The sequence below is a fragment of the Hyalella azteca genome, unplaced genomic scaffold (genome assembly GCF_000764305.2).
Source record: "Hyalella azteca isolate HAZT.00-mixed unplaced genomic scaffold, Hazt_2.0.2 contig10619, whole genome shotgun sequence".
In the NCBI taxonomy this organism is placed as follows: Eukaryota; Metazoa; Arthropoda; class Malacostraca; order Amphipoda; family Hyalellidae; genus Hyalella; species Hyalella azteca.
In genome coordinates, this window is record NW_025940651.1 from 15,844 (window position 1) to 33,938 (window position 18,095).

An 18,095-nucleotide genomic window follows, 5' to 3' on the forward strand; every position below is an offset into this window, starting at 1 on the left:
ACATTCAGATAAATTTGTTCATGAACGTAGTCGAGCAAACTCGAGTAATCGGACGTCATCATTTTCCATCATTATTTCAACAATCGAAAATAAAAACTGTCTAAATACTTAGAATTTGTCTCTCAACTTACATATGGATTATAAGAACTATTGAGTCCCTTAATTGAACCTAGTGTATCAAGTAAAATATAACGCCGCTATAATTCAGGCAAGCATGTAGCATGGGCTTGTAATATATATATCTTGGTCCCTGAAAACCATCGCTTTGTTCTCCATTCTTCTTTTAGGTGACAGGGGGACTAGGGTGGGGGGTTGTCAAAGCTTCAGTATAGCAACACGTCATTGTTCCATGGCCAGTTAAAGGCTGAGTTCTGTAATTGAGTTTTGTGCGTGGCAGAGTGACGCAGCGTAAACAACTGAAGTGGTATCCACGCATAACAGCAATGGCGCTCATTACGCCAGGCTCGAGTTTATACGGTGTTAGGGAATTGTTGTGTTTGCGATGTCACGAGGCGACGTCCAAGTAATGGTGNTTTGAACTGCTATTAAGCAAAGCAATATATGTTCGGCCTTGGTGACACTTCAAGATCTTCTTTCCTACTTAAGACGAATGTCTAGTGTGTTTCTGGGTCCATATATGAATTGCTATTAAGCACAGCAATGTGCTGGGCCTTTGTGTCGTCTTGACCTCACGCGTTACGTGACGATGTTACTCGAATGTAATGCCTAATGTCTTTGGGATCCATGAATCGTGAATTTAGTTCAATCAACGTATAGCTTATGTTATTTTATTCCTTTTATCCATTTCGCATATTAGTCACACATTACAATAGTTCAAGCACCATACAACTTTCCTCCATTATAATTATTTTTTTATGATAACCTCTGATGTTCATTTTAGTTTTTCATCTGTTTCTTATTTTGCATAATCAGTGTGTTACTATTTTTTTTATAATTATATCAAAAGCATCGTACGAAACGATGTGAGACTATATAGAAGGTCATATCGTAAACAAAAATTAGGATTGAATTTCAACGTTTATACATATACATGTATGTACTTAGCGATCCTTTTTGGAGAGACATGCATATAAAATGCTCATTTGATATATAATGAATAACTATAATTAACAATTTCTTGACAAGAACATCCGTTGAAGAATGTAGTTTATCTATTGTGACGTGCTTATGGGATACCATCAGACGTTGTGAGAAAATTGTTAAGTGCAGCGAGAATCGAACTTTGCGGAGAACTTCTTTGAAGTCTTAATAGAAGACCCCAATTACAGAGAGAATCGAGAAGCTTATGAAGAACTGTTTGAAGCTTTAGAGTTTAGGAGAAGATCACCGATGAAATGTGAATAGAGTAGTTTATCAACAGCTCTATTTATTATTAGGAGAAAGTTATCCTGTGAAGTTAGAATAGAGTCTAGTATATCATGGAGATCCTTCATGTATCAAAGAGAATATCGTCAGAGAATATCGTTTTCATTTAGAGGACTATCTTGAAGCATATAACAGCTGTTACAGAGTTATTGTCCGTGTGAAGAACTTTCGCGATATGTGCGGAAGCGATCGTCTGTTGCAGTAACACAAATCTTCACATATTTAGATCATTTGTTGCAGAGTTACAGAGACGTGTACACAAAGAACAAACTTTGTGACTTTAATAGAAGTTCATCCGCTGTAGAGGCGTGCATGACTAAAACTATCTCGAGGTTCTTAGGAGAGCATTTTTTGCAGAGACGTTTATTTCAAGAACTATATTTACGTGTTCAGAATAAGATCATCGGCCGCAGAGACGTTTATTCCAAGAACTATAATATTTACGTGTTCAGAAGAAGATCGTTGGTCGCAGACACGTTTATTCCAAGAACTATATTTACAAATGTCTGATAAAATCACCTTATGTAGAGACGTGTATGCCAAGACTATATTTACGTATTTACGAGAAGATCATCCGTTGTAGACTCATGCATACGTCAAGAAGATCAGCCGATGAAGCTTGTCTAGCCGGCAGGATTTAGCGTGGCAATATGAAGCGTCTCCAGTTGTAATGGGCGAGGGTTTTGGCGTACATGGCGTTTGGACGAGTAATATGGCGTAATATGGCGTAATGGGCGGCTATGGAGGATATGCGGTACAATTTATGGCGCAATCATGCGCTCGTAGGCTGAGCCCTGTCACCAACCGGCAAATTGCTAAGTGATGTCAACAGAAACGCTGCGCCCCAGAATCTAAGCGCTAAGCTCGGATCCAGCGCTGCAGAGCCGCCTGAGATACACGATATAATTTTGCGTCCTAACGCTGACTTAACATTCTAGAACTTAACTCGTTAAAAGCTGGAATCATTCAATCATTAATTAGTTTAGTGAATACAGGGGACTCACATGCTCTTTCGTGTTATTTGCTGGAGAAACTTTGCTATATTAATATATTGTAACATTATTGATGTTTTGGTATGCATAGAACTTTCGCGCGCGCATATAGATCGCATATATTTAAGCGGTTACACGTTCAAGCCTGACATGTCTTAAGGATTTTCATTCTCACAGAACCTCGTTTTTGCATGAATTCCTGAAGAAAGTTATAACGTCAAAGATTGTTTTGCTTAAAAAATAAGTAGTTGGCTTATTATTACTTACTCTTTTAAACTCAGTAGCCATGAATCGCACCTGGAGCTTTCAATCAATCTTTTCTAATGTGACTCATGAGTTTCATGTTAGAAATAGATAAAAATTATGTTGTCGCAACGTGTTCGTTCAACTAAACTGTTTCAAATTTTTGTTTCATGTTAAGGTTACTTTTATTTGTGCGACAAATTTTAGGTTCAAAGTCCAATATTTATCATTTCAATACGTTCTTCTTTCAGGTAAAGAGCATTCGTACAATAATACGAGTGTTATATTGATTCGTAAAGATTTCGCAATTCGCAAAAACTCGCAAGCCGTCGGTAAAAATACTGCATTCAAATTTCAGTCAAGTTTCCGTGCTTTATATATATATTTAGCCGACATTGTAAATACGCCCGTCGCTTGTTGTCGTTCTCAAGAATCTTTTAGCTTTCTTATTAATAAAGTCTTCCAATGGAAAGTCCGTGAAGTTTGCAATGTGTATTTTGAACGTATCAGGTATGATAAATCCGCGTTACTCATTTGTTGGTGACTTTCAAAGCTGAATGATTATAGTTTTCTGAATTCAATAGCGTATGAATGATATAGAAATTATACAGAATTTATGGGCGTTAGAACATTAATATGAATTATTTATGTTATGCAATTACAAGGACCGCAAACCTTGGAGAAATCTTTCATTCACTTTTTTTATCCCAGTACAAACATTTTTATTTCATCCATTCATTAAAATGATTCATTTGATTCCTTACCGTAGATGATATATGAGATGCTTCATCATCCGGCCATGAGATGCTTCATCACGAAGTGAAGAGATTTTATGAACGTTACACATCATAACGTTTCCGGGGCTCTGCCATCCGTACGTCTCGGCCGACTGACGTTGAAGTCGTAAACGAATACGTGACTGCATGGCCTGCGTTGCTGCCTCCCCAGCGTCCAGTATTGGTGATAGCTGAGCCTCATTCGAAATGTTCGTTATGACTTCGTGGGCCGTTAAATCAATGGTGTTTTGTTACCTGTACTGGGTGGAATTTTGCGTAGTTTTAGCATCCGTATCATCGGTGGGGCGGACTCATACACACTGCATGAGCTCATTTTCCGAGCATAACTTCATAGAATAATTAATGACGACTTTACGAAACCTGTAATTTCAGCACCTTGAATTACGCCGCTCGCTGCTCACTAATTAAGGCTGCAACTACTAATACTAAATAATAATGCTAAAAATAATAATGCAACTACTAATAAGGCTGCACTGAATATTTGAAATATTATTGAAACTTCTGACACTCGAGAGACTTTACAAGCGTAATTTTTTAGAGCAGTATTTATGCTCAATATGATCTCATTTATTTGAGAATTAATTTCTGTCTCTACATGCATCATGCATGTAGTTTGATTATTTGCAGCAGTCACTACTTACGAGATGGTCACTGCTTACTTGCGGTAGTGACAATAGTTGAAGGGTCAGTGTCAATGTCACTCGGATATTATCTTATAGTTAAACAAAGTTGCATCTTGCATATTGATGTTGATAAAAGTAATTTAGAATCACAGTCTTGATTTAAAATAATCAAAATCATCTATGCTAAAACTTATCACTGATTTACTCTAGATATGATCGTGTCGATTTTATATCATTCCCATGCAATGTTGTGTTGGAACTCGGTCGCAGGCTTGTGCGCTGTGAGCAAAATATTTAAGTCTCATTTCGGCACAGTATTAATTGCTGTGCATATATATAGCTATTATAATAACACTGTATGTTAATTAGAATAATACTGAATGTTATTACAATAAAAAGTTACATGCTTTACTCTAATACTGTATGTTCATGTTGAGATTCGTTCGCAGCCGCAGGCAATGTTTTGTTGTGTGGATGTTGTTCAGTGTCGTCCGTGGACTTTCCGATGCCCGAATTCGTGTATTCCTCTGTAGTGTAAACGCCCGATTCAGACGTTTGTGATATAATCAAGGGCAGCATATCAACGTGGAAATTTATTAAAGATTTGCTATGTCCATGGCTGCACTGAGAGCAATTACATAGTAGCATCAATCGCTTGCTGCTACTTGCAACTCGTGGCCGAGTTGCAAGCAAGAAACGTCATCTTCAAATATATGAGCCTTGCACCAGGAAACTGAGACTTGACTTAATTATTCAATGTTGATTAGGCGTTTATACGTTGAATTTAAGTTCATTAAACGTAGTTTCAATGACATTTGCCGGAATGGTTGATAAAGTTAGATACAAGTTTCTATGAATGAGCCATCAGTTACAGCCACAATTCCATCACGCTGAAAGCAAGCGCGCTTGAAGGATCATTGCGCTGCCGTTCCCGCTCGCATGCATGCCAACAACGTATAAAAGCTGCAGCAATTACGCGCCTCTTGCTTCATTACACATGTCGCGCGTGAGGAAGGTATTAGTCGCCATAAATAAAGGCATTGCTCGGCACTAAGATCGTGCCTTGGCTTCATCATGGCAGCCTTCAGGACAAACTCCCATGCACTTAACGACTGCCGAGGAGGGCGGCTCTCCTGCGGTGATGTGTGGGGGACTCTGGCCCCCTGTTGGCTGTGCCTCTTGGTGGGTGGTGACGTGTAGGGGGGCAATGATAGAAATGGGGGGCATGATAACTACGAGCAATGGGGGGCATGTTAACTACGAGCAATGGGGGGCATGTTAACTACGAGCAATGGGGGGCATGTTAACTACGAGCAATGGGAGGCATGTTAACAACGAGCAAGGGTATGTTGACTACGAGCAATGGGGGGCATGTTAACTATGAGCAATGGGAGGCATGTTAACTATGATCAATGGGGGGCATGTTAACTACGAGCAATTGGGGGCATGTTAACTACGAGCAATGGGGGGCATGTTAACTACGAGCAATGGGAGGCATGTTAACTACGAGCAATGGGGGGCATGTTAACTACGAGCAATGGGGGGCATGTTAACTACGAGCAATGGGGGGCATAACTGTTGAACCCGTTGCCCCGAACACACGCGAGCAGTTCTTCGTCAAGTTAAAAGCTATACGTCATTTACAGTGTCACCGTGTATCTATAATAATTAAAGGTTAACCTAGGTTGAGGGTGACTGTGGGTATGAAGGATCGTCACGGATAGAAATGGGCATCTCTTTAAAGCGATTTAAATTTATTGGCTTTAATGGAGTTAATTTATCAAAATTTAAGCAATTTTTATTGTATTAACTCTTATTTAAATGAAATTTAGTTACATGTCGATTTATGATACATAATTGTGTGTACTCAAGGTACCCGCGAAATGTAAACATTTTTGCAAACGTAACCTGATAAAAAAAGCCCTGAATTAATGAGCATTTGACACATGAACATTAAAACACGAGGTATGCTATCATGTGTATTTTACCGTTTTTTCATTTTATCGTTTAATTTTAGTTTTAATTGAAGAGCTCTTTGAACGCAGATGATCGATCGTTCACACAGACATGTTCATTTTATGTGACGATATGAACATCGTACTTAATTTATTGATTGTAATAGCTGAGCACACATACGAAATATCATGGTGACGAAATTTCACGAACACGCTGCGGCTTCGAAAATAAAATTTTAAGTGAGTCTTGCACGTGTAATTAACTTTTGAAAACCAAGTCGGTCATCAGTTAATAATGTACCCTATAACAAAGTATCAAAAATACATCTGAGTAAAAAAAACAGTTGAATATTCAATAGATCATGGGTAAAGAATTCAGATGGGATAGAAAGTGACGTGGAAATTGTTGCATTCCGCGGAAAATGAGCTCACAGCAATAAAAACGAGAATTTAAAAGGAAATTACAGTCCAAAAATTCATTTCAAAAATTAGAACAACAGGATGAAATACACGCTACGAAATAGAAACCGCGTGTTCCTTCATTGAGGTTTCAGTTCATTATTGAAAGCAATTCTATTCCTTGCATGGCGATCACTTCACGGCACTAAATCCTCGACCGACGTTAGTCCTGCAAAATAAACCCTTCGCCATTTCTATTTCCACGGGAACAGACGAAAAAAACAGACACAAACTGCAGGCTCCACATCGCCGGCTTGATGCGCGACCAATCTCTTATGTTCCATCGCGTCCAAATATACAAACATAGCCCAAACAAACGCTGGCCAAGACAAAGAAGTCGACATTACAGAGCTTGTTCCCTAAACCCGTGAAATAAACTGCCATTCGCCTGCTTTTTGGCTGGACTGCGTGTTCGCACGACACTCTTTTCGGTTGCAGAAGAAGAGTACTGCAAACATGAGCGTGTGTGCCGACGGCATTTGATCGAACGGCACTCTTGCGGTAATTGATCGTACAAAAAGCTTTCGCCTATGCAAATAACTAGTTAAATATCCATTTCCGTCATCAAAAAAACTTGACTAGTTGTATTTATATAGTTCAACCTAATTACTAACTTAGTTTTCTAAATGCATGCAGTGATGCAGATCACGGATCATTGATTAAATGTTTTTCACAACATCGCCTTGTGACTACTCTATAGATTTTTAACATCTATTTGAACTAATTCTATGAAAATGTTAAATGAATATGAACGGCAATCAAGTTAGGCATTCTAATTGCAATTTTTCGACAAATTCATCCCAATGACATGAAGAAAAGTCATGCCAATGACTTGAATTAGTAACATATGTCTTTGTAAATAAATCTTTGCCAACATTGGTGCATAATACGAGCTTAATTATTCATGCTTTACATGATAATTATATATTTTATATGGACAATATCGTCTCAATTCTGTGCTCATCATATATTGATATATAGAATTGGTTTACGGATGTCATCGAACAGCCCTATAGGCGTGGCCTTCGCACCGAAAAGTCACGTCATGCAGTAAAGAAATGCTTTAAGTACACCTAACTTTATCTGTAGCTTCTAAGTGTCCATACTTCTTAGTAAGAAAGTATGCAATATCATTTGTTACCTATCGATAAACTCGAAAACTATCACATGAATTCAATTACTGTCTGGTCATCGCCTAAAGACCGATCTATTTTGCAGAGCCCGTGATTGTTATACAAAATGGTTTTTATCCTCATTTCCACGTCTGTATTCATGTTTCACACATGTAAGCTTCTTCTTAATTCTCTCAATATGTAACATGCCAAAGTTCTGTTGCATCAGATGTCACGATAATCTCGTTGTAGAATAATAACAATATTATTAATGATAATGATTGCAACCATTCTGAGCATTATGCGTTAATGTTAAAGAATTAAAATTCAGGAGAATAATTTAATGCTGCAATGTTTCTCTATCCACAAGTCAGCTAATTTTCTATTTCTTCTCAGTTCGTCGAGTTGTAAATGGCAAAGTTCATGAGCATTCTGAGGTCATTCGATCATTAGTATTTGAGACTCTTGCTTCGCATTCACACCAAACACGGTCTCGCAACCGCCAACTTCATCGGATCACAAGAGTCGACTTTCTACCAGCGCGCATACCGATAGAGCTGACTTTAATGGCAAGTCTTTGTCTGATAGAAGGAAAAAAGAGCTCTCGCCCCGGCACATATCGCAATAAAATGGGAGTGAGTTTTGCATAAGCCGTCCCATTAAGCGTGGCAGTCGCACAAATGCCCGGCATTGAGAGCCATAAGTCATGGACAAAATATATGCCTCTGGAGCGCATCATGATGGGTGTGGTGCAACGACACTTACGGCAATCGCGTCAAATTGCGACCCTTCAGACTATTGCGGGGGTTTCGTTCCCCGCTGAAAATTACTCGTGTATTATTGTAGGCCAACAAATAGACGAAGACAGCCCAGAGATAATTCGCCTGTGATTTTTAGTAGGGTTTGACGTCTTCGACTTGCGCTTTGCAACTAGCTATCATAATGCCCGCTAATGACAAGTTTAGTGACGATCACATGGCGCTGTTCTGCAGCATCCAAGCGAAGCGGACTCTTAAGCACAGCGACCCTGCCAGACGCGCGATGGCGTCCAGTGGCTCTTCAATTTAAACATGTGTCACCCTCTTACAAAAACATTCGCTTTCTCTACGGCGTATTTCTCTGAACTATATGTGTTGTCTTCGTTTTTGGATCAAACCACAAATTAACTTATTCTTTGAGAATATACTTTTAAGTTCAGGTTTATTGTCCATCTTCTGCTTATACTGCATGTGCATTAATCATCCAAAAATTGTCCAGATAATTACTACAATAATTAGGTATTTATTTTTGTTCGTTTATACGTCTGTCGTTCTATTCTTTACGACCAATTGCAATGGATTTTTGATCACATATTTTTTTGACGGAGTCTGTTATAAATAAAATGGGGCCTTGTAATTTACATTTCCAGATATATTTTTTGGTCTGAATAGTAAAAAGAATGATCAGCACAAAAGCGAAGCTTTTTTGAGAGATCCTTGCTCTAAACTGACACATGAGAGATCATTGCAGAGATCATTGCCCTAAACTGACGGGATAGACTGCACCGCATCCCCAATTTCGCATTTGCCGGTATCATGACGCTTTATATGCACTTAATTGCTTCCAATTCAGAGAAATTATTGATGCATTAACTCGAAATTTAGATAATTTTAGCAAATTTTTTTGTTTACAGAACTTTGGTGTCCAGAATTTTGACAAGTTTAAACGTTTGAAAGTAACTTGAACAAATCCATCATTATTATAATATTCTTCATTAATTCTAGCTCGTCCTGCATGTGCATTATTTGAAGGGCGTAGAAGTATTTTGGTTTGAGCGATAGTCTTATCTGGAAACTAATCAAAATTTATTCATAATTTTAGGTAATTTTGAATTCTTCCATGTCAAATCTGACCAGTAATTTGTACTTAAGATGATTACTATTCAAGTCAAATGTCGTTCAAGAAAAACTACTGACATTCAGCATTGATCGCTTGTCCGTTGAGATCGCAGGCTGTAATTTCTCATCGCGAGAAATGTCTCTTGATTTGCATTTTCCGTAAGCCGTTGGTATTTCAAACTGAATAATCTGAATCCTATTACATATGCAATTTCAAAAGAATCGGTAATGCCCTCGTCTGCAGAATGAATATTGCTCGTAAATTTTATCAACGTCGTATCAATGCTGGACGTTCATTAACGTAACAATTGAAAACCTGTAACGAATCTCTTCTTAATTTGATGCATTCTCGAATGTTTATTATTGATTAAGAAGGTGCATGAGATAAGCAAGGATCGATAAAAAAGGGGGTGACATTCACTTTTGGTTAAATTACCCAAAAAGCAAGGAAATGCAACTAGATATAAAATAGTGGAGTTGGCCAAATTCAACCCTGTGACCTATTAATACATTATTCAATTCCAAAATAAAGACAGATGCACTAATTTCCATAAATTCCATTGCTCTTTGCGTTATTAATAAATTTAAAGCGTCAAGTGCCAGGGTTGGAGCTTCAATTAGTTAGCTTAAACATGTGACCTCTCTTCAATTTCTTGGCCCTAAAATGTCGATTTTTCGTCAATTGCGCTCACGTTGCGAAAAATTGGAGTCGTGTTTTCCTCGTGTCGTCGAATTATCGAAGAAATCATTTCCGTGACATGATGACGGCTCAATAACAGGACGGCCAAAGAACTCATCCAATTTGCGGAAACACCGACTCGATTCTCCGGCAATCGTCTGCAGTTTCAGCCGATGAATTTGTCAAGAAAAATGCTGAAATGGAGCTCCGCGATGATCAGTGACCTCGCAGGAATACAAAGTAAACATGACAAGAACATCTTTGTGTAGAAGACGCTAAATGACGACAATGATCTCCCCTAATTTTGGTGCGAGTTAGGCTTGGCATAGTCCATTGTGTTTTTTGTTAATGACCTTCAGAACTATATTAGCTAGGTCAGTCACCTGTAATCACAGTTTTAATTTCATCATAACAAATGGTTTTAAAATCGACAGAAATTTTATGCTTGGTTCTCTTTAGAAATTTTGAGTTTGCGTCTCCATTTTTCATCAGACTACTGAGACCGTAAGCGACAACGCAAAATTAGACAAGTTTCACGGTCAAAGTTTATTGCCGCTTTGCAAATACCGGAATTTGTGCATTTGACCATGTGCTGCTCATTAAACTTCGATATCGCAGTTAAAGTAAAGGCTTTATGGGAAAAAATTCAAGGAAAAGAACGTATATAATGGCAAGGGCCTTTAACATAACACACACGTAGACCTTTGTACGATGGCCGCCCTCACCGCCACGTTTGAGGGCCTTTTATACGTACGTGTAGGAACCGCTCTCTCAAATACATTGGATGGACTGCGTCACGTCCCAGACTTCATATATCGATTTGGCCGCAATACATGTCGAACATGGCGCAGTCCCGAGGCAATTAGAAGAATGCGCGACTTAACAGCGCCTTGCGGTAGTTTTCATCAGGAGCAAAACGTGCTTATTGGTCTGTTCTGGCCTCCACTTCTTTGTTATCGAGCACGGAAATCGATTTCGACGCAGCTTCGAGCAGCTTATCCGCGGCAACCTCCCGACATTTCCACCAAAAAATGGAGTGTAGTTCGTTTCCTTTGATTGGCTGACTTAACCGCGATTGCTCCGCAAATTATTTGAATTATTTTCAGATGATATGTGGCTACATTCGAATCATGTTAGTTAACTCCGTCAAGTTTTTTATTTGTTAAGTTTATGAATATTTTATTTATTATTTTACTGGATGATAATTGCATTTGTTGTACACCGTATCTGTTTATCGACATCTTCATATCATTATGATGCATATAAAGATGTCCAATGTTTTTCACTTTGATATCCTTTTCTTTCTAAATACCTTAGTCAAAGAAATTCAAAAAATTGTCTACATTTCAAATCAAAGTTTTGAATGGTTTTTAATGTTCCACGTGCTTGACTGGCTATGACATGATGATAATGCACGGAGAATTTCCACGCTTAATCACCTGAACTTAATCACCTGCACAAAGTACAGTCCGGTGTGCCGTGACTGTACTTTGCAGTGAAGCAAAATTTGAAGTTTTCAATTGCAATGCAGTGAAATGCCCCGGTGCGCCGTGACTGTACTTTGCAGTGAAGCAAAATTTGAAATTTCAATTACTAACATTGTAATGCAGTGAAATGCTCCGTTGTGCCGTGACTGTACTTTGCAGTGAAGCCAATTTGAAATTTTCTTTGCATTAGAGAACTGAGTGTGGCTGCAAACGAGCGTGCGTTATGACGTTGAAAATTAATTAAAAACTGCGTCTCTGTATTATTGAGTATTGAGTCTTATGATAGGTGAACTCTACGGTACCTGTAACCATTATTTGAGTATTTAACAGTTCACTGGGCTTTATTCGTAGTGATAACGATCTAGAGTAATACATTTTGTTTAAATTAATTTCACTGTGAATTCGAGAAACTGCCAATGCAATTCCGAGCTTTTACTAATCGCCCATAACAGTAGCAAACTGCGATAAAAACGGAAAAAATATAACTCAGTACTTACTGCAGTGAGTGACAGAGAGCGCATTTTCTCAAAATCGACGAAAACGTGAAGTCACGGACAGACGGACGGACAGACGGACATGACGAGCACAACAGGGCATTTTTTCATAAATGAGAAAATGCGTTAAAAAGAGGAATTCCAAGAAAGTTGGGTTAAATCTATTTAAGTTAAAGCTCTTTTGGCAGAACAATTAATTTCCGATCAAATTTGTGTATGCAAAGCAATTTTTCGGCCATCACTGCCCTGCTCGAGGATTAAGACGTGAAGAGGGGCCACACACGCAATTGCTTAATAAGAGTCACGACGTACGTTGTGAGACGACATCGCTCCCAATTTAACGGTTGTTAACTTCAACGGTTTGGACAATCGACCTGCTATGGAAAACTATGAGCTGGACACTCTGAAGGTGGATAATTGAAGCTGTTTTCGGGGTCACATCAATTATTAAATATGATTTGAATTCACTGCGAGTAGCTTAAAGTAAGTTTAAAAAGTTTTGCGTTATATAAAGTCGAGCAAGGGAGTTCACATTCAACTTTTTATTGAGGAAGTCTACGATTAAAATAGTTCAGTTCTCAATGTAGCGTCGCACGAACTCTCCCTTGGTCTATTTAATAATAGGTAAAACTTTCGGGTTAATCTCGCTCAATATAATTTCGGTTAAACGAAAGCCATGGCCGTCCAGCAACATATTATAGGGTTCTATATAGGCAATCATATATATGCACTATCTGCACATACTTATATATGAGCGATCTTTGCACGTATTAATGTGATCTGCCCTTTTACATATATAGGTAATCTTTGCATTATATTTGCTCTATCAACACATGTATTTGTACTCCCAGCACATAAATGTGCGCTCTCAGCAGCATGTATATGTACTCCCTACACATTTAGGTGCGTTTTCTGCACACTCATAGATGTGCTACTGCTTCCTGTGCATATATGTGTTCCCTGTCATGCACATATGTACATTAATTCTCAAGATATGAACAAATCAGCGATGATAATAATCACCATAGTATTCAAAGTGTAATATAAATTACATACTTTTAAAGGTTATGAAATGGAAAGCATGTGCAAATAAGTATTAAACTGTAATACGCGAGATATGAAATTCAATCTGAGAAATTACCATTAGAAATGGGTATTTTGAATTCTTGAAGACGGATGCTAACAACTTTACTATATAATTAGTCCAATATTAGTACCCTCTATAGCTGCATGAATCAATATGGAACGTTTCGCAAGTAATGTGGTGAACTATAAAGCACTCTCTTTTTCAGGTAAAGAAATCTTTATTAATTATCATCTATCAAAAAAAAATTTTCAAACTCATAAATTATCTTTAGACCAGATCTGTAGACCTAAAAATTTTTGACGGCTTTAGCGGGCGAAAGTGATCAAATAAGCCAGTGTAACTGCTGAAATATTATGTCATTACTGATAATATGACCATATATATGGGCAGACATAAATGTATATTACTGACAAGATTAAGAACCCGAACTAATCAAATAAGCATAACTGACTACTCAAATAATCAAAATTAACTAGAAAAAAAAAACAGAGATAACTAATCTCATTTGCTAGAATTATCAGATAATGTAAGAAGAAATTATTTATGATACATCACCAGAAAATGATCGAAGGGAAGTGCGTGCAATTCCTGAAATGTCTTTACGCAGTCATCGTGATTTTCGCGTTTAATTGATGAAACGACAAGGCAATAAATCTCAAGGTATTTATCGAAGGTTATATCAACGACTATTTCATGTCAATGTCATGGCCATGCTCTGAAGGCTTACACTTCCTACCGGAACAACGAGAGCAACACAGGAATGTCTTTTCAAGACTTACGAAAAACAATATTCATTTGATTACTATACAGTAGTATATATAGACACTATACTGTACTGTCATATACGGTCTTATTTGTGTACAGCAACACAGCACTACTTGTGTACAGCAACTCGGCTGTACGGCTGTAAGGTAACCCCAACTTCATGCTGCTGTTTTGGTTCGTTCTCTCTGTATTTTGAATGCGATGACTGCAGTAAAGTTAACTCGATGAATGATGGGTAACTCATGCAGATCTCATATGGCGGCTGCGTTCACACTAGACGAATCCTTCCAGGATCGCTTGTAATTATTCATTCGAATATAAACTTTGACTGCGACATTCATGAATGCTTAAATTACAAACCGCAGTCGAAGAGAGAATGGTAAAAATTTATAGGTTTAAGACCTATAAATGCGACCTGTACAGTGGCTGGCAGTCGGACATCCTATAAGCTGACTTTCTGCCGATCAGTGGCTGACAGGCATCCACTCAGTGGGGCCAGCAGTCATCCAATCAGAGGCCAACAGTCGGCTATCCAGTGTCTGACAGTCAGGCATCCAGTGGCTGGCAGTTGAGGCCATCCAGTGGCAAACACTCATCAGAACATTGGCTGATATTCAGCCATTCCGTTTCTTATGGTCGGTTTTTCAGAGGCCATCGATAGCACGGGTTATATTTTGCACTAGGCAGCGTCACACTACGCAGTTCAATAACCATTAACAGCTGCGACACGTCTCGACCAAGCAAATTACGGAGCTGCAATTACGACTTACTGCGGAAAGCATCGATTGATGGACACACCGCGTTATATGGAGTCACGGCTGCCTCACCTCCTGCTGTTTGTACGGAAGAACCTCTTTGATGAACTCTGCACATGTAGAGTTTGATGAACTCTGCACATGTAGAGTTTTCATCGTAGATAATACAGAGAAAGCTCGGGGACATCTAATTTTTTTTTGTACAACCGAATTAGAGATACAAAGGTGAATAATGGTTACAAAATGGCCAAAAATATAGACAAAACAAGACAAATAAATACAAAAATTGGAAAACAAATACAAAATGTTAGATATATATTAAAATCGAGGAAAAATTGATATAGAATTGGAAAAATATGATCATGCCAGATACAATGTGTGTTGTTATGAATGGAACATGCTGATACATTTAACAATCTTTGAGGCATATTTCCAATTTTTGTTTTCTTTTCGCTGGGCTGAGCTCCTATGTAGGCCCCACTACCTTTTTTAAGGTATCAATTATAGTTCAGAATTACTTCAGGAACTGGTATAAATGTTACAACGTTCATGAACGTTTTCCAGCGATTTCCAGCTAGAAACCAATTGAAATAGTGTGAAAATGAGTGAGTTCATGAACGTTTTCCAGTAATTCCCATCGAAAAACCAATTGAAATGGTGTGAAAATAAGTTAAATTATAATTGTTGGGAGACGTTTTCCTGGGATTCAAGAATTGCTCGTAATGACCAATCAAATAGAAAAATATTTATTCTTCGTTGGTGATGATAAGCTCGTGAAAAAGTTATCTAAACAGCATGAACTGATAATCTGAACACCTGTTAAACAGAGCGAACTGTTATTCTGAACACCTTTTAACAGAGCGAACTGTTATTTTAAACACCTGTTGAACAGAGCGAACTGTTATTTTAAACACCTGTTGAACAGAGCGAACTGTTATTCTGAACACCTGTTAAACAGAGCGAACTGTTATTATGAACACCTGTTGAACAGAGCGAACTGTTATTTTAAACACCTGTTAAACAGAGCGAACTGTTATTTCAAACACCTGTTTAACAGAGCGAACATGGTATTCTGAACACCTGTTAAGCATAGCGAACTGTTACCATAAACACTTTTAAATTAAGAAACATCAACAACACAAAAATTCTGAATCAACTGCACCCTAACATATGAAATTTTAAAAAGTCAAGTTAAGTTAAAAAATAGTTAAGTCGAGTTACAGATCAGAAGCTGTTCAACAACTTTTGAGTAATATTAATTTTAGTTAGTGAAGGAATGGGGCAAAAAGTATATCTAACTCAGGATACGAAGTTCATGCACGGCCTCAAACCAATCTCGCAGAAATCTTTCATACATTTTTATTTTTTGAAGGAACCTCGCTGCACGAAATGTGATACTCAAATAATTTGGACACTACTTACTGAGAAAGTTCTGAAAAGTTCAACTTGCACAGTGCTGGTAACTTGAGCTAGAGGAGGAGCCGTAGACGGAGCTAACCCTCGCACCTGCCTCATGCCATGCTGGTATAGACACTGTTTTTTAATCCACTTTATATATGACAGTTATATGACAGTAGAATCTGTTGTGAGGGATCAATTGATCGATCATTTGACTGTGAATAATCTCCTATCTGGCTGTGAACATTGCTTCATTGCCGGTAGATCCTCCACAACTAAACGAGTGCATTCAGTGTACCAAGATTTTGCCTTCTGGAATAGATATTAATGTACTTAAATAGATCATAGATTTTTGCGTTCTCGAGCCTGTTCTATACTTTGCGCTTATAAACGATCTGTCAAAAGCTGTGTTTAGCGTGTGCCCGACGTATGCTGAAGTGATGGATGCGTCGATAACATTACAATTGCGAGTTGATCTTGACAGGAACATCCGGACAATTGGCGCCCGACCGTGTGATAAAGTGGCAGTGAAAATGAACTTTGAATATTGTGAAAATGATTATTCAAGAGAGTGCAAAGAACGATAGTGAAGAAGAAGAAGACGCTCCGCATATTAACGCTTTCAAAAATAGACTAGACAAAGTCATGCGAGAGCATATCTTAAGTTTTGAAATGCCTACAACCTTTAAGGTACTAAATTTAGTAGCTAGTTCAAACCAACGTCAGTAATGAAAATATCTTGTCATGAGGCTGGTTTTTATATCTCCTTTGAACCAAGTTACGAAAAGTAGACGAATTTGCCACAGGCAATGGGCCTATTTCTTCAACGCTAACATTTCAATTGTAATCTATTATATTCCATTCCAAGAGTCTTCTTTCCTCGATAAAATAGTCATCTATAAATACTAGACAGTCTTCCCGTTTTTTATCAGCTGGTTCAACCGAAAGCCGAAGTTATGACCTTCTCTGGAATTTATAATTTACAAAGGGATATATTTTCCATTTCTCCTATGTCTAAAAATTTTCTATCCATGTATCACCGCCATACATAATCATAAATGAAGATAATTCACTCTAAAATATCAGTTACTGGAAGATTTGCAAATATTATAAGGTACGGAGCAAATTTAAAAAATGAAAATGGCAACATTGATATATTATCAGTAATTCTTCGAATTATATTGACAGTGTGACTCTTAATTTTAATAAGATTTCTTTTGGTGCTGTCAAAAAAGTGTTAGAAATTTGTTCATGATCCTTGTCAATGAAGAATAATCGTACAACTGGCAGCCACGCAATTCATGCAGTTCGCTCGTAATCCCGTAAGTGAAATCGTGTTCCACTCTTCCTGTATTTTGCCAGTGCTGGAATAGCGATCGGGTGTGTTACTGTTAGGTGCCACAATCGTAATTATAATGTGAAACTTTATATTTATTATTTTTTAATGTTTAAAGTGAGTATCACTGATTCTCTGAGTAGGCATCAATAAATATATTATTCAGTTGTTACTTTGGCCCATGGCAAACTCATAATCATATTAACTATTGAGAAGAGTTGTTTACCAGTTTAGTTTTAGGACAATTAGGTATAGAGTTGTAGACACAGGTGTCCTGTAAAATTGTCGTTATAGCCTACTTTTCTATTTTTCTTAAATCTTAATGAGGGCTTTTGTTTAGCTGTTTAACTTTTTTCCCCAGGAAACCAATTATCAACTATATACCTAGCCTAATTGACTTGCACAATGCACATTTGCCAAACTAAATTGTATAGATGAATAGAATATTATTTTTTTTAATGTTTACATCTTAAATTTGGGAAGATGTTTCAAACTCAAAGCCTTATATACAATTTAGAATGCTACTAAGAAGATTTGGGGGTATTATTGCAGATTAACTACATCCAAAAAAAAGGGTGTTTTTTTTTTTAATTATATGTTTTTTGAGGTGTAGATTACGAATCTGAAATCCATTTTTGGCGGTCGGCATC